This window comes from Cervus elaphus, chromosome 15 (genome assembly GCF_910594005.1).
Source record: "Cervus elaphus chromosome 15, mCerEla1.1, whole genome shotgun sequence".
NCBI classification, from domain to species: domain Eukaryota; kingdom Metazoa; phylum Chordata; class Mammalia; order Artiodactyla; family Cervidae; genus Cervus; species Cervus elaphus.
Genome location: NC_057829.1, coordinates 1,016,606 through 1,040,270, shown reverse-complemented (window position 1 = coordinate 1,040,270; position 23,665 = coordinate 1,016,606). Strand labels below are relative to the sequence as shown.

The 23,665-nt window shown below is 37.9% G+C and overlaps 1 pseudogene; it reads left to right on the top strand.

The window, feature by feature from the left end:
- The window catches only part of LOC122709153, a 77,451-nt pseudogene extending 58,207 nt beyond the window's left edge, over nt 1–19,244 (top strand).
- Nucleotides 19,245–23,665: the final 4,421 nt, after the last annotated feature.

Sequence of the window (23,665 nt, the reverse complement as noted above, 5' to 3'; positions counted from 1 at the left end):
AGCTGAACCAGCTGCTTTTCTCATGGGGTACCAATTTTACTTGATAGATCACTGAAAAACAAGCTGTGATTATTCAAACTTGGTATGTGGCAGACATCTTCATGAAGATAAGTGACATGGAGCCTTGCTTCAAGGAAAACAAGTAGACGGTTTTCATTGTCAATGATAAAATTAGAACTTCTAATGAGAACAAGAATTTTGGAAAACTTGTATTCACCATTCCGAGCTTGACAGCTTCTATTCTTATCAGAAGAGGCTATGAAGATACTTCTCCCTTTCTCAGTTACGTGTTTCTGTGAGGCCAGGTTTTCTTAAGTACTTCCACCCAAGCAACATATAGTTGAAGGCAGAGCAGATAAGATGATCCTACCTGTCTTCTTTTAAGTCAGACGTCACTGAGATTTGCAACACAATATAAAGCAACACTATTCCTCTCACTAGTTTTTTTGATTATAGTTATTTCCATTAAAATTGTAATTTCATTAGTCATGTTAACCTTTAAGAAGTTTATTGTTTTTAATGAGTTAATAATTTGAAATTTCTCGTTTTTAATTTCTGATATGATAAATGTCAGGAGATATTACCCACCCAAACAAAAGCTGTTTGAGGTGCTCATTAGTTTCTAAATGACCAAGGGCCTCCCGCCAGGAAGAAGACTGAGCACGCTGGCCTGCTCTGCTCTTGAGGTGTCTCCTGATGGGTCCAGGGCTTACAGGGGATGGAAGCAAGAGGTGATATCAAGAGTCATTTTACTTTGAACAACGGTAATTTAAAGCAGAGCTTGACAGTCTGGAGACCAAATGGAATCCACAGCCTGTTTTTATAAATAAAGTTTTATTGGCATGCAGCCACACCCATTTCTTGTGACTTGTCTGTGTCTGCTTCCATACTGCAACAGCCGAGTTGAGTAGTTGCAGCAAAGACCTTTTGGCCCAGTTTGCTGACCCCTGCCTTGAAGGGTCATTTCTATAAGACTGCTCTTTAAAAGGAGTACAAAAATTGGAACTGTTCAACAGTACATGAGCTATTTATGTTACATTTACTGTTACCTCACATTCTTTAGTGTGAGGGTGAGTGAAGACTGAGAAACCCAAGAGTCAGACAATTGTCTTTTTTTTTTTTTTTTTTAGACAATTGTCTTTTTAAAAAATAAAATTTATCTTTTCTTTTTATACAGAAAAATACAAAGAATAATTTAAGAATAATTTATAGTCTTCACTCCCAGAAATGTTGTTGTTGAAAATAAATTTTCAGACAGATGAAAATCAAAGACTTCCCTGGCCCTAGTCATTCTCTCCAAAGACAGACATCTGTGGTTAATGGTTTTTGATGAATACTTAAGAAAATAAAAATTCATGCATATGCAAGCTTACATTTTTGTATCTTTAAAATTTTTCTTACTCGGAATTAATCGCACTGTACAATGATCTATTTATCCCTTGTGTGGGAATCTGTGCATTTTAAATTTTCACATATTGTTAAAACCTCTGTATCGTGCTTCTCTTGACATGTGCATTTTTTATTTGGACAGTGTTAAATCGCCCCCCAACCAAGACATCATAGATTGAACTCCTATTAGCCTTGCATCAGAGTTCTTATTTTCCCATACTTCCACCAGGAACTGGGCATAAACTTTTTTTTTTTTTTTTTAGTGTTTTCCTATCTTTTCAGAGAAAATTATCTTATTATGATAAATTGTATAGGTAGATATCCATGAGTGAGTCTGAGCATCCTATTATTTATTGTCCCAAGAGAGAGCTGAACATCACATGCTCTCAAAGAAGGAAGAAACTGTTCCGCACTGCTTCTAGTATTAGAATGCCAAGCAGTGTTAATAATGGACTTAATGTTTCCTGCGTGAATCTCCACTTGCCTCGTTACCCCACTGTAACTGGTAGCAGTAAAACCTCAGTGTAGTCATAGCTCAGATGGCGTGAAGCCTCCTAACTTGTCCTGTGGGTTTCCTTAGCATATGGAAACTGCCACAGTTGACCTCAGCCTTGATTGCTGCAAAGCAAATACCCCGCTGAGGTTTACGTACCTCTGTCTATTGCCTGTGTAGATATCAACCAAAAAGCCCTTTTAATACACTTTTAAAGAAATGTTGGGAAGCAGTATTTAACCTAAAAGATCAATAAACAAGGCTGTACCAAAAGGTATATTCACCACCCTAAATGTGACTAAACTTTTCTATAATTACATATATTTTTGTTTTTAAAAATCAAAACAAAAACTAGATATTTAAAAACGTCTTTCAGACCTTGCTCTGCATACCAAATCACACTGACTAGAGATTTATAGAAATGGTCATTTCCTTTTATTGTAACTGTTAAATGTAAAGGTGAGCTAAACAAGTTGAGGTTTTAAAGAATTTTATAAATTGATCAAGTTACAATAATGGTACAAAAAGAGAAGGAAGGGCAAGAATATGAAAACAATGACACTTTATTCCAACCTCAGACATTAATTAGGCTGAATCCATGGGGTAAAAGTTGCATGAAACTTAAGACGCAATAGTAGTTGACATTATATTTAATAGTAGCATCTGAAATAACCATGCAGTTTTGTAAGCACTTTTAAAGTTTACTCTCATGTTTTATCATTCTGCTTTTTTTTTTTCCCCTCAGTTCTTAAAAAAAAATAGCAACACCAGGATTTTAGTTTCCATACTCCTACCCCAGGCAAATGTTTTGATTACCAGAGTGATTTTTGTAATCCCTCCTGTTTTTATGACTATCAGTGCTTTTCTGAGTTCCATAGGTAGTGATAGAAAGAATAGTCTTTTTACACAGAAGAATCTGTTTATGGCGGAGTGGTGACTGTTGATTTGCCAAAAGCACTCTGTGAAGGTTTCAGGGATTGGCACATACGTAGTAAAAATACAAAAATAGGCTGGGAGATGATTAATACCAAGTTCAGGGTAAATGTTATCTTTAGAGAGGAGAATTAGGGCAAGGGGGAAGGTGGAGAGAGGCATGCACTTCTGCTGTGTCTATAATGTCTTCTGTTTTTCAGAAATTAGGACTTGCAGCAAACATAGCAACGTGTTAATATTATATTTAATCTGGATTGTGAATACATGGCTATCTGTCATTTTTTTCTATTCTTTTCTGCTGCTAGTATAAATAAATAGTAAAACATGTTCTTGTTTATTTCAGAAAGAGATCCGTAGCTCCTTGGTTCTTTCAATGTTGCAACAAATGTTAATGGAAGATAAGGCAGATTTGGTAAGAGAAGCTGTGATCAAAGCCTTGGTATCATTATGGGATACATTGATGATCCAGGCAAATATCAGCAGGTATGCTTTTCAGAATAAATCCCATCTATTCCATTATAAAATTCCAAATGGTGTAATATCCCAAATCTCTAATTCAGATACCCCATAATCTATAGTATGGATGGCAAATGGGTCAACTTGAACAAGTTAAAGTTGGCTGCCTGGTTTCAATTCTGCAATTTCAAGGAGAAAATGCCTTGATTCATTTATAGTATCTGCCACAGCTTTGTGGCAGGAAATTGGCAACAAGCTTGCCATTTTCTCTCTGGTTTCCCCATCAATGGATACATGACATTTTTCTTTGAAGAAATTGGGGAAGGCAGGCTTATGAATGGCTTCTTTCTTGCTTAAAATGTCTTCTAAATGTACTGGAATGTATGTTTATTACATTTTATTGTGTCTTTGAGGCTTCTGTTTTGTTTTAAATCCCGTCGTCTGTTTCCTTTTGGCAGGGTTTTGAACTGTTGCTGTCAGCCTTGGGTGATCCCTCAGAAAGAGTCGTTAGTGCCACACATCAAGTATTTTTACCAGCCACTGCCGCCTGGACTACAGAACTTGGAAATTTACAGTCTCACCTTATACCCACATTGCTGAACGAGATTGAAAAACTTCTCAGGGTAAATGCTTCCTTTATTTATACAGTTAATAGAAATTTTAAAGGTGTGTTTTAAGCCATCTTGAAAGAATGTTGGGGAAACAAAGACAGAAAATACCACTTTGCTAAACATTCTAATTAATTGCCCGTTAAAGACTCTATTGGTCTGGAGCCAAGAGAGAGTTGAGGAAGTTTTGCTTGACTGAAGCTAAGGAGAAAGGGCACGATCTGACCTTGTCAGCTAAAATAGCACCTTTGTGGCACCTACTCTGACACTGTTCCTAATGCTGCCTCTTCCTAACCTCTTCTGAATACTTAAATACTTTAGATAAAGTATTCAGCTTCACCCAGAACGCAGAGACAACTTAAAATATGAGTCTTCAAAGCTTTCTTATTTACACGATGTCAAAATGTTTTAACTTTATTTCACTGCATTCATTCGTGCCCTCACTCTTTAAAATGAATTTTCCGTTCTTCCTGAGAACAGAAGAAAAGTCGATACAATGAAACTAATTTTTGTACTAAAAGTCTCAGCGTCTAGGAGAAAAACTAACATGTCTTTCATGTGTACTATGTACACATTATATACCATATTTTATAAATAAAATCTATTATTTCATTCTTAGAACTCTTTGAATTATATTTTGGCTTTTTGGTGTGGAAACTGTTTAACTTTCCACAGCTGTCAAATGGCAGGACCAGGATCAGGTATCAGCCTCTGAAACTACACTGTTGCCCTCTCTACCCCCAAATTTTAAGAATCTTTATAAGACTCTTAACATAAAGTATTTTAACATATATATACTACTCTGTATATCGTCTTACATGTATATATGTGCATTTATCTAATTTAAAAATTGGACTTGTTTTCCTATAAATTTCAAAATGCAAGTTGAAGACAATAAATAGACAACTAGACTGGAGTACTTCTTTTTATGAAACCTAGGGAATTTTTCTCAAGTATCTTTTTTAAAATATTTGCATCCCTTCTATCTGAGAATTATCCATACCGGGTTTTCCTTGTTCCATTCCATAACACAGCTAATTCCACATTGCTGCTAAACATAGCTGCAGTATTCAGTGCAGGTAATGGTCCATAAAGAAATTAACTAATTTAGAACTTGATAGTAAAAAAACCTAACATATCTGGTATTTCTGACACAGTTGTTATTTATAATATAATGACATCCCAAGTGGATTTGAGCAGCATTAAATGCTTTTATCTCTAGTGATTCTAGTTTTCACTTTAATACTTGGTTTCTGTGTACCATAGTGATTGTTTTACTCTTTTTGGTTGTTGTTTCTATTATCTCTTTCTTTTGTTTCGTTTTGAAATTTCTTCTGTGTTTTACATTGAATTATTTTAAAATGCATTAAATACTGGTAAGTATAGTTGTCATCAAATCTATGAAAGGAGTTTGGAAGTAGAGAGAAAATAATAAGTGCTACTGCTGGTTTAACAGTGAGCATTTAAAATGATTCCTTTGATCACTTTAATATCTTTAACCTGACCTCTAAAATTTCAAATGTTAAGACCCTCTTAAAAGAAAAAACCTGTGAAAGAAGTTGCATACAAATGAAATGACTGATGTTGACCCTGAAGTTTTCCATACAAAAGATTCTATTACGTCCACAGTACCTAGCGAAAGTTAAAATGTTAGCCGACCAGTAGAGTCCGACTCTCTGTGACCCCATGAACTGCAGCCCACCAGGCTCCTTTGTCCATGGAATTCTCCAGGCAAGAATACTGAGTAAGTTGCCTTTTCCTCCTCCAGGGGATCTTCCTGATCCAGGGATCCACCCAGGATCTCCTTCACTGCAGGCAGATTCTTTACCTTCTCAGCCACCAGGGAAGCCCCCACAGTGCTTTAGCTCTTCATATTTTCACATACTCAGAGCAATTCAGAAAAGATTCTTGGTCATCTCCATTAGGTTTACTGTGAGGCTAACATACATGTCCTTAAATGTTTTATTGTTTGCCACCGAAAGGAAGAGTATCATAAATGCATACTCTCAGGAGACTAAATTAGCTTCCACCTGCTTATGTTTCAGGAAGGCGAGCACGGGCTGGATGAACATAAGCTTCACACATGTCTGTCTGCCTTGCAGTCCTTGATCCCATCTCTCTTTGCATTAGTGCTGCAGAACGCACCCTTCTCCAGCAAAGCCAAGCTTCATGGTGACGTGCCACAGATAGAAGGTATTGAGCTTAAATTATGGAAGGGAGATGTAGAACATTGACAGCTTAGCTTCCCACAGAATTGTTTTTGATTAAAATTGTAAAAGTCACTTTGTTTTAGTTGCTAAATCACGTCCAACTCTTTGCAACCCCAAGGACTGTAGCCCACCAGGCTCTTCCGTCCATGGGATTTCCTGGGCAAGATTACTGGAGTGGGTTGCCATTTCCTTCTCCACAAGTCACTGTATGACAGCATAATTACTGAAATGTATTATATGTGTGGAACCGCGTGGTCAGAGATTGTATGATACCTAAGGGGAGCTACCTGGCTTCATCATTTATGGATAAGCCTCATGGTGTTATTTTACAATATTTATTCTTCCTCTCCATTCTTAATCTAGAGCCTTTTTGTGGCTTTTTTTTTCAGTGTGGTAAGTCAGAAGTGTTTTCTTTTATTAACAGAGCTGAATTAATAGTTACCAGGGCCAGTTCGTGAAGCTTTTTGTTTTAATTTTCTTTGTATTTTTTTCTTCCTCAGCTGTTTTGTGTTATTTTCAGTAGGGGAAATAAAGTGTAATTGCTGTTTCCTGCTGTGTCCTTGATAGGAATATAAGCATATGCAGCAGTTTTTTTTTCTTCCCCAGAAAAAAGAATATGATTTATTTTCAGGAATAAATGAAATTGATAGCAAAAGCCATTATTTTCTTAGCTCAGAGTCCAGCTAACCAGTAAGTGACTTTTGATCCATGGCACGTGGTAGCCCCAAAGCACCCAACCCCCAGGATAAATGGCTATAGACAAGCTATTATCAGTATGTATGAGGTTTTCAGATTTGTGAAATTATTCATATCTCTTCTGGGCTTCTAATAAACAGGAGTATAAAAGCAAGTGTTTTTAGTGTTACAATTTCTATATAAAGTAAACCGGGCCACCTGTAATCTCTGGGATATGAAGCAGTATATCCAACAATGCGTGAAGCATCACATAAAAATGGTATATACTGTAAGAATGCCAGTTTTCCTTGGAAAATTGAGAATGGAAAGGGTAGAGTTAGTTTAATAATTTTTAATTATAATTATTGAGGAGAATGCAACTTCAGACTTAAAGATAAAACACAAAGTGCTCACAGCTGGCCACTTTAGGTTTCCCCCTTCACTCATTAAGGCACTTCGGCTGCCTAGGGACTTTCTAATTCCCTTTTCTTTCTGTCTTACTGCAATGTTCTGCTACATCCACCGTAACAAAGTAGGTGAAACATAGTGCTTTAACATCAGATGCTTGTTGTCGTGCAGTTCTGAAGGCGAGAGGTCTAAGATCAAGTTGTCAGCAGGGTTGGCTCCTTCTGAAGGCTGTGAGGGGAAAGCTCTTTCCTGCCTGTCCCCTAGCTTCCGGTGGCTTGCTGGCGATCTCTGGTACTCTGGCTTGTAAATGCATCCCCCCAATCTCTGCCTTCATCTTCACATTCTGTTCTGTGTGCGCGTGCGTGTCTCTATGCCCAAACTTCCCTTTATTATGAGACCAGTTATATTGCATTGAAAGTCCACGCTGTTCCAGTGGGACTTCTTATTATCTAATTTAATTACACCTGCAATAGTGCTATTTCCAAGTAAGATCATATTTTGAGGTCCTAGGGGTTAGGATTTCAACATACAAATTTTTAAGGGAGACACAGTTCACCCCATAGCATTTGCTATCATTCATTCACTTAGCAAATAATTCTTCAGTGTCACCCAAGGCCAAGCACATGCTAGAGATTAGACAGAAAAATTTCAAAACTACTTCACCATTCTGAACAGATGTTTATGTGGCCTTTCCTTGTGATTATGTCTTTATTATGTCAAAAATAATCTTAAATTCTCACTGACTTAATTTGACCTTCTGACTTTTAATAGTAGCTGTAAATGTTAATGTTATACTCACATGTAGGTTATAATACATTTACTATACATGAGGAAATACTATATCCATCTTTAGGGTCTGTCTATATAGCTGTGTCTATATGTCTGTCTCTATGCACATCTATATAATTTGGGATACAATTTATTACAAGTGAAGAGTTATTTGTTTTTTTCTTAAATAACGAAAATGCCACAACACTAGCTAATATGTATGCAAGGTACTATTTTGAACACTTCAGATGCACTCACAAAGAAAACAGCCAAAAATCTCTGCCATCATAGAGCTGACATTTTGGAGGGAAGGAAATACATTAAAGAATCATAGTAGCTGTTATTTTGCTGGATTTGGATACTTTTGGTAATTTTTAGACAATGAAATGCTAGCTTTTTGTCAGTCTATTGAAATGGCATTCTGAGGACTTTTCTGTATGTTCACAAGTTAGATGCTTAAATTTTTAAAACTCATTTTAAATAGAATAATACTTTGAGGTTCCTAAACCTCAAACTTATCATTCCGACTGCTTATCTTTTACAACTGAGTTATCCATGGTGTATTAGATGCTCAGTCATATCTGATTCTTTCCGACCCCATGGACTGTAGCCCGCCAGATTCCTCTGTCCATGGAATTCTTCAGGCAAGAATACTGGAGTGCGTAGCCATTCCCTTCTCCAGGGAATCTTCTCAACCCAGGGATCAAACTCCAGTCTACTGCATTGCAGGCGGATTCTTTACCATCTGAGCCCCCAGGGAACCCCTGAGTTATCCAAGTAATTGCTTATTTCTTGTTTTGCTTCTGTTGGACCTCGCTTTAAATCTTTGGACCTCACTTTTCCTATAATAAATCTTAACATTATCTATTTGACTCTCAACTCTTCCACTGTTTTTGAGTAATTTGTCATATTTCTGAAGGAATACTATGCATTCCATCGTAGTATCACAGATTGTGACCAATATGATATAATCCTATTTGAAATGATCAGATGTGCTTCGACATGATACAGAAATAGGTACAACTATCCCTCACTGTCCAAATCTGTTTGATTCCTAGGTTGAGATAATGATTCATGCAGAAATCTCAGAGTATGGGATACCATTTTACCTAAATTCATTTATTTGTGTATTATGATAGCAAGTAGAGACTTGAACTAACAAGGGACAACCTTTATCTGTCCTTAAGATATTGTTAAGTACCTTAGGAAGCATAGGAAGATAATACCACCTTAATTTTGTCTTTCAGCATTTTAAAGGTTATTTCATGTTTTCTTAAGTTTAATGATTATCATTAAGCCATTCATATGCTTTGAGAAAATGCTGCATCCTTCATTGTGTCTTTTTAGGGTGTTAACCTCTATGCAGGAGCTGTTGGGCCACTAGAAATTTCTCTTCAACAGTTAAGGAGCTGTTGGTAGCAGTCTTCGCTTAAGAGCCAGCTAAGACCTGGAATCTAATCTAATCTAATCTGTAGGATCATACATTTTATTGATATGTTCAAATTTGAAAATATACTAATGTATATTCATTATTTATTTACACAATTTTTAAAGTCATTTTTTTCAGTTTTCCCCCAAAACTTTTAAAGTTTGTATTTGAGACCCTGGTTATAATATTTATAATAATTTTTTAATTATTATTATTACATATAGCTTTATCTTACTGGTCACTGCTTTTAACACTTTATATTAACTTAATGTTTATCAAACTATGGAAAACTTTCTAAATAAAGCATTTAATATTGGAGATTAAATACTTAAGAATCCTGTTCAACTCAAGCTTTAGTGTATTTTAGGTTATTCTCTGGTATTAAACAATTTTTCCTGCTGTCAACCTATTAGTTTCTTACTCCATGAAGGAAATATCTTATTGTAGTTACTATTTATTAACATAAGCAGTCTGGTGGATTTACAACTATCTTTTTTTTTTTTAACCCAAATTCAAATCCATATTTTAACTGAGATCTTATTTTGGAGCAAATTTTTAAATAAAAAATGTTTTGCTTTTTACTGGCAAACTCTTTCATTTCAGTATTCGTTTACTAGATATTTAGTCTCATAAAATCTTAATTTTTTGAGATTTGTTAAATTTGTTCACATGCAAGAGAAATTTACAGCTGACCCTTAGACAGCAGGAGTTTGAGGTACATACATCCACTTATATATGGATAGTTTTCCGTAGTTAATATTGTAGTACTGCCTGGTCCATGGTTGGTTGAATTTGTGGGTGTGGAGGAATCTCTGACACAAAGGTCTGACTATAAGTTAGTTTAACCACTGATTGTGCAGGGATCAACTACATTTCATTTTTTTCTGAAAGTGATTTAATGTATTTTAGTTTTGTATTTGAAGTCTAGAATATGCTAAATAGGTATTAGGAGGCAGAACCTTACTTTTCTTCTGATCAGAGAGTTAACTTTCCAAACCGCCATTTTCTGCATGACTTATTTCGCGTCTCTGTGTTTACAGTGACTGGGTTCCCTCGGCCTGTGTCACCTCTTAGGATGTGTCTACTATTATTGAAGTCGTGACAACTGGCACTGCTACTACAGCTTTATGACCACCAGCTGGAACACGAGGGTACAACCGGCTGGGAGAGGTTACTGTGGGTGGTCAGTCAGCTGTAAGTTACCACCTCCATGTTCATTGGGTACATCTCAGCTACTTGAATGGAAAATAGCTCACGATATTTAGCCTGGGAACTGAGGGACAAAATATAGTGAAATATTTTTTTTAAAAAATAACAAAACATAACTTGGTGTCATCTGTGGTAACTGTCTTCAGGAGAGATTTATACTTGTAGACATGTGGTTGCTTATCTGTGCTTATCTGCGTTTGTATTACTGCAGAAAGACCTGCCTGCTCCCTTAGTATCTAAAAGTGGCGGTGGATTGTAAACTACATCCAGACTTCTCATTTTTGAGGCTAAAATATATGGTGCCATGTGAGCCAAGCTTTTGTATGAAGTATCACCTCCATTGACTTAAGTCTTATTAACACCACACTTAGAACTCTGCCGTTAAGGTTCCATATATTTCATGACAATCTGTTAAAATGTAAGAAGTTTACAGAATATGAAGTTAAGACTTTTTCAAAGGGTCCCAAACAACTCCTTTGCGTTCTAATTTTACTGGTTGTGAAAAGCAGAAGAGATTGTTAGATTTGGATTGTTTCCAAAATTGGCAAGGAAACAGTAATTTATTTGTATCCCCTGCCGATTTTCCTTTCTTTCTTATTCAGGTTACCACAGCTTATAGAAATAGTTGGCAAATTTAATGTCACTTCAACTGCCTGTGTCCATGAATTCTCCAGATTTTTCTGGCGCCTTTGCCGGACATTTGGCCAAATTTTTACAAACACTAAGGTAAAAACTTGTATTTCATATTGTCTTATATGCAAGACATATAAACATGTAATGTGTTAATTAATGCTATGGCAGAGTAAGTAAAAGCAGGAACCCTTCCTTTATTCTGATTATCTTTTAATATCTTAGAAAACTATGATCATAAAAGAAAATTCTGGTCTGTAATATTCATATCTTTATTGATTTTCAGAAAATGATTTACCCAAAATTTAGTCTGTATCCACATTTAAATATAAGGTCTGCTCACTGTGGATGTCTCAGAGCTTTCCAGCAGAGAAAGTATCAGCTGGGGGACTCCACTGCAATTCCTTGAATGTGCTTCTTGTACTGAATCTACCAGAGATTCAGGAAGCCCCCGTTTCCTCTATATGCTTTGGTCAGAACTTCAGGTGATTGTGGGCTTCCCTGATAGCTCAGTCGGTAAAGAATCCACCTGCGATGCAGGAGACCCCAGTTCGATTCCTGTGTCGGAAGCTCTGCTGGAGAAGGGATAGGCTACCCACTCCAGTATTCTTGGACTTCCCTTGTGGCTCAGCTGATAGAGAATCCACCTGCAGTGTAGCAGATCTGGGTTCGGTCCCTGGATTGGGAAGATCCCCTGGAGAAGGGAAAGGCTACCCACTCCAGTATTCTGGCCTGGAGAACTCCATGGACTGTGTAGTCTATGGGGTCACTAACAGTCGGACACAACTGAGCAACTTTCACTTTCAGTGATTATAGAAACAAAGCAGCTTGTGTAGAATACTTGCTACAAGATAGAAGCTCTTGGAATAGAATGGACACTTGAGATAAATGCTGCATATTTCAATCACTGTCACCTTTGCCTAACCAGGTTATTTTGTTGTTTAAATATTAAAATTAGAAAGTCCTTAGGTCCTACTTTCTTCTTTAATCCTGTTAATCCATTTGTGTTCGTAACAGATTGTTGAGCCAGTTACTTAGAGCATTAACAAAACCTTATAAAGATGTAGTTGCTATATGTTAGTACATTTAAAAGGTAAAAATTTTGTGGCACCTCTTTACTGAGCCTGTAGTTTTTGAAACATTTAGAGCATGACAGTTTGGTATAGTGGACTGACAAAATTCAGAAAATGGGTTATGACTGTGTATCCTTGAATCAATCATTTAATGTATCTGTACTTAATCTTTTCATGTGTGAAATGAAATTTAACCCTGTACATCTGATGCTGTAGGTTAATCTTTTCACAGTGGTCTACATCTCAGTTTAAATGGAATTTGCAATTTAATATGCCTGACCTATTGATAGGAGGGCAAGAACCAGAGCTTAATGTTACTCTAGGGGAAACCAAATCATTGATTAACATCTAATTATTAAGTATAGTTGGACTTTACTGGGAATTACTATTGGCAAAAACTGTTTGACATCTCCGGAAGAAGTAACTGTTATTTATTTTACTTTTTCTTACAAAAGCAATTAGGAATTCACTTTAACACTTAAGTGGTTGACTTCAGAGGCCTGAAATCTTTGATGTTAAAAATGAAAATTGAAACAAGCTTTCCCTCTAACTTGAAACTTTAATGTTAAATTCTGTCTTTCATGTTTAAAATTAAATTTTAAAAAAGTTAAAGACTAAGCCAATGGATATAACATAAAGAGTATCTTACTCACTGAATATCCTAAATGAATCGAATTTCATTTTCATTCCTTTTATACACAACATTTTCTTTCAACAGTTTTAATCATATAATATCTGCCTAAGTATCCTTTCTATCATCAGGTTCGGTTTTGGGAGGTAGTAATTTCAAACACTTAAAGTCACCTTGGAAATGATTTTAATTTAATGAAGGAATCTTAAGGTCCTTCAGAAAACTTGCTGACCTAAATTGATTTTTAAAAAATTTTATCTCTAAAAAGATGTTGTTTTCAGAAACTTGACCATTCTTTTTTCCTATGGCTTTTAAGAACTGTTGTGTTTTTGACTACTTGAATCTTTAAAAATCAGTAGTAGTAGCAATGGTAGGAAACATCTTATTTAAACATTGACTGGTCTGTTGAACCGGAGACTTTCTGGATCTTTTCTTTGGGTTGCTTAGGTGAAACTTCAGTTCCAGGAGATTTTAAGGCTGTCTGAAGAAAATATTGGTGAGTTTGTGCATCATTATTTTTACAAACAATTAAGTCTCTTTACTCCAGAAAAATACTTTATCCATTTGTGCAATGAAAATTGCACAAATATACAACGCAAATTGTATAAATAAACTAACAAGTACAGTTGAAAAGGAAAATTTATACTCTGGAGTTCTTGGGTTTACAGCACTGCTACATCTAATATCCTTTCCACAGAGTAGTAGTAAGATTAATCTCTGTCAGTTTTATTGTAAATATCTACCTTCACTGTAATCAAATTGACCTAAGCCTGACCTTCTCAGACTGTGTACTTACTTGTACCCTTGGAGCTTTGAAGTGGTGCAATTGAAATACTAAAAAGGAAAAAATACAGAGCGTGTAATTCATAATTAGTTACTTAGAACTTTTAAAAATTAAAACAAGTATAACTGAATAGAATATAAGGTATACATATATTTTTTGTAATGAAACATGAGATTTTAAAGAAACTACAGGCTTTATTGGGCAGCTCCAGCCCCTCTGTTCATAGTTTTCAATTACTGTCTTAAGAAGTCTGGTTATAGCACCACGAACTCCTTTATGTGTGGATCTTAGGTCCCTGTGTATTTTTAGGATTGAATTTCTAGGAATGAATTGTGAAAAATATTAAGGACAAAAATGTATAGTCCCCGTGATTTGTATATTAACTTGGCTGTTTTGGATGTATAGGTAATTCTTATCTCAGTCTTACCTTAGTGATTTGATTTGAGTCATCTGGAAAACTCCATTTTTGTCTGTCCTCAGTGGTAATTAGAGAGTGAATAAATGATTCCTTTGAAGTTTGAAAATGTCAGTGAGTTGTGTTTTTTTTTTTTTGACAAATGCTTCCTAAAGTTTATATTTCATAGCTTTCTAATGGTTTAATTACTTGGAATTAAAAATTGGTATTATCTGTTTAGTTAATTATTCATTCTGATGATGATAGCTTTCAGAATTATTAGTTATGAGGTGATTATATACAGTCTATATGTATGAATTCAACCTAAGCTTATGTTTGTAGCCTCAGATTTACCTCTCAGCTACCATAGTCACACTTAGCCAACATCAGTACTCCCCAAAAGATAAAATGACTCTTGCCAAGAGAATAAAAAAATCCTAAAATAGTAATTGATATGAAAATAGATTCTTTTTTGGTGAAAATACCTTCAAGATGGTTAGATACATGCTTTTAACTGAATTCTGTATGTACTACTTTCTGAAAAGAATTTAAAGCCATGTAAGAATTGAAAAAAGTAATTTTTAAAAGTTTGAGTACATAAAAGCAAATGTAACGTGCTTCAAATAATGCCTAACATCAGTAAGTGAGAGCTGTTGGTGCTATAAATCACAACTGCCATATCATCTCTGGACCTGTTTTTAAAAAATCGTCTACACATGCTGCATAAGAAAATCTGATGTCTTAAAGTCGTCACAGGACACTCAGCTGTGGTTGGATGCTTTCCCCTCTCCCCAAGCTGTATTTAGCCTCCCTATTCCATGAAAATAGTCAGGGTTCTGTCTGGCTTCTGAAAAACCCCTGTACAGGATGGAGGAAGACCTCTGGAACTAGGCTAATACTAGAAACTAGGTCTCAATGTCTAGAAGCAGGTTAAATATATATCTAGGTGTCGCCTTTCAGCTGAATACCTTGATGTTTTACTGAATACTGCAAATTAGAAGCCTGAAAATTCATACAACATGCTTATACGGCCACTTGGGAAAGTGTTAAAGAAAGCTCTGATTTATGACTATGCAAATAACAGTATAGTATCTAATTTTGGTCATTAAAGTTTTTCCCGTTTATCAAAATTGTGTATGCTAATGGCTCTGAAAAGTATTCAGTTGCATTTTCACAACCACCAGTGGATATATATGTTTTGATCAAAGTATTTTTAAAGTAATGATAACATTTATTTGTAAGCCTTGTAACCAATTGTAATTTAAAATAAAATTTATACTATGACTTTGACTTTTTGCTTTACATTTAAAGCATACTCAGATATTTAAAATTATTTTTGTGATTTTTAGATTCCTCAGCAGGAAATGGGGTCCTCACTAAAGCTAATGTCCCCATTTATGCAACAGGAGTCCTTACGTGTTATATTCAGGTAAGGGAAAAATTCTTTGGCTGGAAAATGTAAAAGCCCTTTCTATTTAGAAAGATAGCTCATGTTATGTCTTTTAATGTGTTTAAAAGTGAAAATAATACCCATAAATGAGAAACAAATTTATTTATTCTTCTTATTCAATAATTTATTGTAGAAAGCATATTTTAATAAGTCTCTTGAGGACTATTTCTGTTAAATAAAATTAGAGATTTTGTGCTTCTTGATATTTTGTTGAAAAGTGTTAGATTGTACTTATGTAGCAGTTTCTTTGTGTTTCATGATAATTTTTTCATTAATAAAGCACATGTGTTAGCTGAAGCACACTGCAAAATGCTATAACATACTGTTTCATCATTTTTAGCAAAGTATTTTGTGATCCCGAAACATGAAGGATTGTTATAACTCTTTTATTGCTCATGGTCTTTGCTCAGCTGGGCGTCTCTTCCGCTGTTCTTGCTGGTAGTCGCTGTGTGGCTGCGTTCACCTGGTTGGTTGGTGGGGCTCCTGGAAGCGTGGCTGGGCTTCAGTCCCCACGGTCTTAGGGCCTCTCTCTGTCTGCACATCCTGAGGAGCGGCAGAGCCAGACTCATTCTGTGCTAGCTTAGGGCTCCCAAAATTGTAAGAAACAGAATTTTCTAGGCTGCAGCCTAGGCTTTGGAATTAGCACATCACTACTACTGCATTCTGTTGGTTAAAGCAAGTCACAGGTCCAATCCAGATTGAAAAAAGAGGAAACTGAGCGAGAGCTTGACCCAGGAGGTGGTTCATTGGTGGTCACCAGTATAGCAGACCACCTCACTCTACATAGCATTGCTTTAAATTAACACGTTGTGTGTTAAGGCACATCAGTCGTTTTTAAGTGTGAGGCAGTCCCACCTGTGAGTTGAAACTATGGACTCAAGATAAAGCATTTTTAGAAATCATGACACAATAATTCCTATGTAGTATTTCCTGACCATTCCCCCCAATTAATCTGAATGTAATCCTAGGAAAACAATAAAATAAATCCAAGTTAAGTTTTAAAAAGGAACTAGAATGGGAAAATCAAAGAGGAAAATCTTTTTTCCCCAAATTTTCCACACTAATTCCTAACTTTTTTTGCTTTTTGAATTCAAAGTGTAGCCATTCATATTTATTGCACTCTTCTTCCAAAACAGATTTGAACCATCTTATAATATTAAACTGTAGTTCTACAATATCATAAGATATCTTGTAGTAGAAGCTCCAACTCAGTTAAAGTAGTGCAGTATTCTTTTAATGTTTCTACCCTAGTTTCTCAGACTACCTCATAATACAGATACACACAGGAGCTCTGTGTTTAGAATATTTTAAGTCATGTAAACTTAACAGATTGCATCCGCTGTTGTCCTTCAATTTGTGGAGATTAAGTCCTAGCACATTACCAGGCACAACAGCACGAATACTGTTTTCCTCTTTAATTTTGGAAGCTCTTGCAGCAGAATAACAAAGGTGATGTCAGTATTTTCCTCTCTCATTTTTAAGCTTGGGCAGGAAGTATGCTAAGTCTGTTGATTTTGACCATAAATAGTATTTTAAGGCATAATAAATATGAAATACATATTTTAAGGCTTGATAAAGTATGAAATACAAGGTTTGTCTCATAGTAGTCCCTCAGAATAGATTTACTGAATAAATCAATATAGACGTATTTTTTGAGTAACTGTGTGAAATCCAAATATCTAAAGAGATAAGAGGTTTGCTACTATTTACAAAATGAGAACTGAGTGGCTATCATAGATTGCCAGTGCTTAAGGAAGCACACGCCAGTGTTTTTCTTACTAAACAAAATTTTCTGTTAAGGTAAATTAACTGTCCTTGTTGCTTTGATAAACAAAGCCTATTTTGAATCAAGTACATAAGCAGTATTACTTGTTTTGAAATTTCAAAGTTGAGAAATCGTGTTGTAGTAAATTTTCAAATCAAAGAATTCATGCTCATTTAGCAGTATATTTTATAGCTGTTACTTCACAGTTAAGTTTTTTCAGATTTACAGTTTATTTTCCAAATTTTGTGGATCCTCTGATACAGTAAGCAACTAAAAATGAGTGAGGTTTCTGTTCCACCATAGCTCTGATGGTGGCTTGTCAGTATTTCTGTCCTTCACTAAGCAGACCAGCATATTATAAAACTGCTGTGTCCATCCTTTATTCATGGTGAGCATTACTTTGGTCAGTCCTTTATTTCTGCCTCACTCTAAGTTAACCTGACCATGTAGGAAAAGTTAGATGGTAACCCAGTCTTTGTCATGGATCTAGTGATGTATGTGCCTTTTTAGTCACTCTGTCATGTCCAACTCTTTGTGACCCCATGGACTATAGCCTGCCAGGCTCCTCTGTCCATGGGATTTTTCAGGCAAGAATACTGGAGTGGCTTGCCGTTTCCTTCTCCAGGTGTCTTCCTGACCCAGGGATCAAACCTGCGTCTCCTCCATTGATTGGCAGGTGGATTCTTTACCACCGAGCCACCAGGAAATGTTGATACTGACATATATAGAAGCCATTTATTGTTGAGATAATATAGCCCTAAAGACAAAATATTTGACTCTAATTTATTATACATTTATTTTCTGATAGAATGTCAGATTCTTTCCCTTACAGATCGTGGCTAATTTAACGTACAATTATCTTTTTAACTTTTCTATTGAGCAGACTTGCTTTTTCTAACAAATTTCTTAGTAGTGTGCTATGTAAACAAAGAAAGAAAGAAATATTTTCTGATTATTAAAATAATGGTTTGTCAAAGAAAGCTTAAAAATAAAGGTAATTTTTTTTTAATCAAAGGTGCGACTATTTTTTTTAAGGACATAATGGTCTGTATTTCAGCAACTGTGTGACTTCTCACCACTAATAATTTCTCAGATATCAATTTCTACTCTTAGGAGGATAACTGTTTTAGTGGCTTATATTTAAGTATTTAGAGCCAAAATTAAGGGGAAGTAAAACTGTTAAAATGAATTTTAATTTAAAAAAATACCCTTTTCATGTCTCAAACCGGAACTATCTCATCAAACTTTCTGCAGCGATGCAAGTACTCTGCGTCTGAGTTGTCCAGTGAGGAGACCACACATGGGTGTTAAACAGCTTGAACTGTAATCAGTGCAGCTCAGGAACTGAATCTTCGATTTTACTTCTCTTTAGTTTGAGTGTAAGTTACCACATGTGGTGAGTGACTGCCATATTTGACAGCTCAGGTCTAAATCTATGAATCAGAATAGTGTTTGTCCTCATACCATTGTGATCGTAGATATGCTTAATAAATATCTTTAGTTAAAATGCTTCCAAATCAGGATATATTCCCCTTATTTGATAAAATTTTCTAATTATAGATACGAAATGATGGTTTTTAAGTTCTACCTGATTGCTTGGAAATTCATTATCATTCTTTTTCATCTGTAGGAAGAAGACCGAAAGCTGTTGATTGGATTCTTAGAAGATGGAATGACCTTGCTTTCATTATCTCATGCTCCTCTTGATAGCCTGAAAGCTTCTTTTGTAGAACTGGGGTAAAAATAATAGCTTATAGATTTTAAAAGGTATAGAAAGTTTTAAAATTGGTTTTATAGACTACATATTTTTAGTCTAAATAAAGATTAGTATACACACCAAACTTCTTGATTTTTTACTTAAGATTTTTTTGTTCTTTTTTTTTTGTATATTTTAATATTTTCTAATCAATACATTGTAATAAAAGAAGGAGGTAATGGATAGAGATGTGTCTTCTTTGAAGCAGCTGGAGGCATAAAATCAAGTACAAATTTGAAGAAAATTCAGTGGCCCCAGACTGGAAAAGGAGTCCCAGTGAAAGCCAGATCACTGGGCTCCCTTTTCCATTCCAGTTGATTTGCCTGGTTTACCACACAGTTGCACTCATCTCACTGGCAAAGTAATGCTCACAATTCTCCAAGCCAGGCTTCAACAGTACGTGAACCATGAACTTCCAGATGATCAAGCTGGTTTTAGAAAAGGCAGAGGAACCAGAGATCAAATTGCCAACATCCACTGGATCATCGAAAAAGCAAGAGAGTTCCAGAAAAATATCTATTAATGCTTTATTGACTATGCCAAAGCCATGGACTGTGTGGATCACAACAAACTCTGGAATATTCTTCAAGAGATGGGAATACCAGACCACCTGACCTGCCTCTTGAGAAACCTGTATGCAGGTCAAGAAGTAACAGTTAGAACTGGACATGGAACAACAGACTGGTTCCAAAGCGGGAAAGAAGCACGTCAAGGCTGTATATTGTCACCCTGCTTATTTAACTTCTATGCAGAGTACATCATGAGAAAAACTGGGCTGGATGAAGCACAAGGGGAATCAAGATTGTGGGGATAAATATCAATAACCTCAGATATGCAGATGACATCACTCTCATGGCAGAAAGTGAAGAGGAAGTAAGCAGGCTCTTGATGAAAGTTGAAAGAGGAGAGTGAAAAAGTTGGCTTAAAGCTCAACATTCAGAAAACTAAGATCATGGCATCTGGTCCCATCACTTCATGGTAAATAGATGGGGAGACAGTGGAAACAGTGTCAGACTTTATTTTGGGGGGCTCCAAAATCACTGCAGCCATGAAATTAAAAGGCACTTACTCCTTGGAAGGAAAGTTATGACCAAACTGGGTAGCATATTAAAAACAGAGACATTACTTTGCCAACAAAGGTCCCTGTAGTCAAGGCTATGATTTTTCCAGTGGTTGTGTATGGATGTGAGAGTTGGACTGTGAAGAAAGCTGAGCACCGAAATATTGATGCTTTTGAACTGTGGTGTTGGAGAAGGCTCTTGAGAGTCCCTTGGACAGCAAGGAGAGGTAGAGCCACATCCACACATCTCTTGTGTACACTTTGCTCTGTTGGAGAGCTCTAGTGAGCCCAGCTCTCTCAGGAAAATTGTTGGCCTTAACGGAAAAACACCCAGTGTGTGAAACTGCATACCAGACCTAGGGTCTACAGGGCACCCATGTTGCTCGAGTGGGCCCTGAAGCACTGCAGACTAGCAAAAGCTTGAATATCCATCCAATTGCTCTTTTTGGATGTCTGACAGAGCTAGATTTGCTCCACCCATTGGCAGTGTGCAAGGAAGAGGGGCAAAGCCCCTCCCCAGAGGGACGTGTGCCTACATAGAGAGGAAAGGCCCCTTTGAAGAGCTGAGCCCAGGAAGGCACCCAGTCATGCCATACACACTCCTGCTACTTGCTTCTTCATTGGCAGTACTGCTCTCAGCTTGGAATGTCTTTGCAAGGATCGCAAAGGGAATGGGAGATGCACAGCCCAACCTCTGGAACTTCGGTCCTCTGAGCAGAGCTGGAGGTCTCCCGTTGAATCAGCGAACCTCTTGCTTCAAACAGAGGCTGGAAAACACACCGTGGCTTGCTGTCTCTTCTTCCCCGAAGGAGGCTCACTTTTCCCGGATCCTGCAAATTTCCTGTCCCAGCCTCCTGGAAAAGCACTTCTTAGAGTTCCTTTCTTAAGGGCACTTATCCCTGAGCCTGGGCTACTAGGGAGTAGCCCCACTCTCAGAAGGAAAGGTACAGCCACGTCCACACATCTCTTGCGTCCCCTTTGCTCTGTAGGAGAGCTATAATGAGCCAAGTTCTCTTTGGAAAATTCAGGGCTTTGATGGGAACATACTCTGTCTGTTAACCAGCATACCTGTCCTAGGGGCCCCAGGGCGACTGAATCTCTCGAGTGGACCCAGAAGTGGTTCAGACTAGCAAGAGCTTGAAAATACACCTGATTTCTCTTTTCGTACCTCTCACAGAGCCAGCTTTGTTCCATCTATTGGCAGTGTGGAAGGAAGAAGGCCAAAGCCCCTCTGCAGAGGGACTTGGTGCCTACTTGGAGAGGAAAGGCCCCTTTGAAAAGCTAATCCCAGGAAGGCACCCAGTCATGCCAAAACTCTCCTGCTGCTTGCTTCTTTATAGGCAGTACTGCTATCAGCTAGAAATGTTGTTGCAAGGATCGCAAGGGAAGGGGACATACATGGCCTTACCTCTGGAACTTCGGTCCTCTGGGCCGAACTGGAGGTCTGTACGTGACCTTGGCTCACTAGAGCTCTCCTACAGAGTAAAGGGGATGCAAGAGATGTGTTGACGTGGCTGTACCTTTCCTTTTGAAAGTGGGGCTACTCCCTCTTTCCCCAGGCTCAGGAATAACTGACCCTAGAAAGGAAATCTAAGATGCACTTTTCAAGGAGGCTATGACAGGAAATTCGCAGGATGCATGAAAAGCAAGCCTCCTTCGGGGAAGAAGAGATAGCAAGCCACTGTGTGTTTGCTAGCCTCTATTTGAAGCAAGAAATTCGCCGATACAAAAGGTAACTCCAGTTCTGCTCAGAGGACCAAGTTTCAAATGCAGGGCCATGTAATACCCCTTCCCTTTGTGATACTTGCAACAACATTCCTAGCTGATAGCAATAGTGCCCATGTAGAAGCAAGAAGCAGAAGAGTATTTGGCATGACTGGGTGCCTTCCTGAGCTCAGCTTCTCACAGGGGCATTCCTCTTGAAAGAGGACCCAACTCCCTTTGGGGAGGGGCTTTGGACCTCTTCTTTCCACACTGACAAAGGGTGGAGCAAAGCTAGCTCTGCGAGACGTCTGAAGGGTGCAGTTGGATAGATTTTCAAGCTCCTGCTAGTATGCAGCCTTTAGGGCCCATAAGAGCAATAGGGGTGTGCTGTAGCCCCTGTGCTTTGTAGCCCCTAGGTCTGGAAATTTCTGGGCTTTGATGGGAACACACCCTGTCTGTTAACCTGCATACGTGACATAGAGGCCCAAGGGTGACTGATTTTCCCGAGTGGGCCTTCAAGTGGTTCAGATTGGCAAGAGCTTGAACATCCACCCAACTGCTCTTTTCGTACCTCTCACAGAATCAGCTTTGTTCCACTCATTGGCAGGGTGGAAGGAAGAGGGGCAAAGCCCTTCCCCAGTGGGATTTGGGGCCTACTTCGAGAGAAAAGCGCCTTTGAAGAGCTAAGCCCAGGCGGGCACCCAATCATGTCAAACACACTCCCGCTTCTTGCTTCCTCATTGGCAGTACTGCTCTCAGCTGGGAATGACTGTGCAAGGATTGCAAAGGAAACGGGATTTTCACAGCCATGTCACTAGAACTTCGGTCCTCTGAGCAGAGATGGAGTTCTCCCGTTTGATCAGCAAACCTCTTGCTTCAAATAGAGGCTGGCAAACACACCGCAGGTTGCTGTCTCTTCTTCCCCAAAGGAGACTCGCTTTTCCTGCATCCTGTGAATTTCCTGTCCCAGGCTCCTAGCAAAGCACTTCTTAGAGTTCCTTCCTTTGAAAAGGGCAGTTATCCCTGAGCCTGGGGTAATAGGGAGTCGCCCCACTCTGAAACGGAAAGGTCCAGCCACGTGCACACATCTCTGCCGTTCCCTTTGCTCTGTAGGAGAGCTCTAGTGACACTAGGTCTGAACAGGAAATCTTGGCTTTAACGGTAAGACACCCAGTTTCAGGAACTGCATACTAGACCTAGGGGGTACAAGGCACCCATTTTGGTTGACTGGGCCCTAAAGTCTGCATAATAGGAGAGGTTGAATATCCATACAATGCTCCCTTTAGTTGCAGAGCTAGCATTGATCCAACTTTTGTCATTGTGGAAAGACAGGGCAAAAGCCGCTACCCAAAGTTACTTGTGGCCTATATAGAGAGGAATGGCCCCTTTGAAGAGCTGAGCTGAGGATGACACCCAGGCATGCCAAACATTCTCCCTTTGCTTGCTTCTTCAAGGGAGTACTGCTCTAAACCTGGAATGTCCTTCCTAGGATTTCAAAGGGAATGGGAGATACATGGGCCTGCGTGTGGAACATTGGTCCTCTGAGCAGAACTGGAGGTCTCCTGTTCTATCAGTGAATCTCTTCCTTCAAATACAGGCAGACAAACACACCGCAGGTTGCTCTCTCTTCTTCCCCAAAGGAGGCTCGCTTTTCCCGCATCCTGCGAATTTCCTATACCAGGCTCCTGGAAAAGCGCTTCTTCGAGTTCCTTTCTTACAGGCAGTTATCCCTGAGCCTGGGGTAATAGGGAGTCGCCCCACTCTGAAACGGAAAGGTCCAGCCACGTGCACACATCTCTGGCTTTCCCTTTGCTCTGTAGGAGAGCTCTAGTGAGACTAG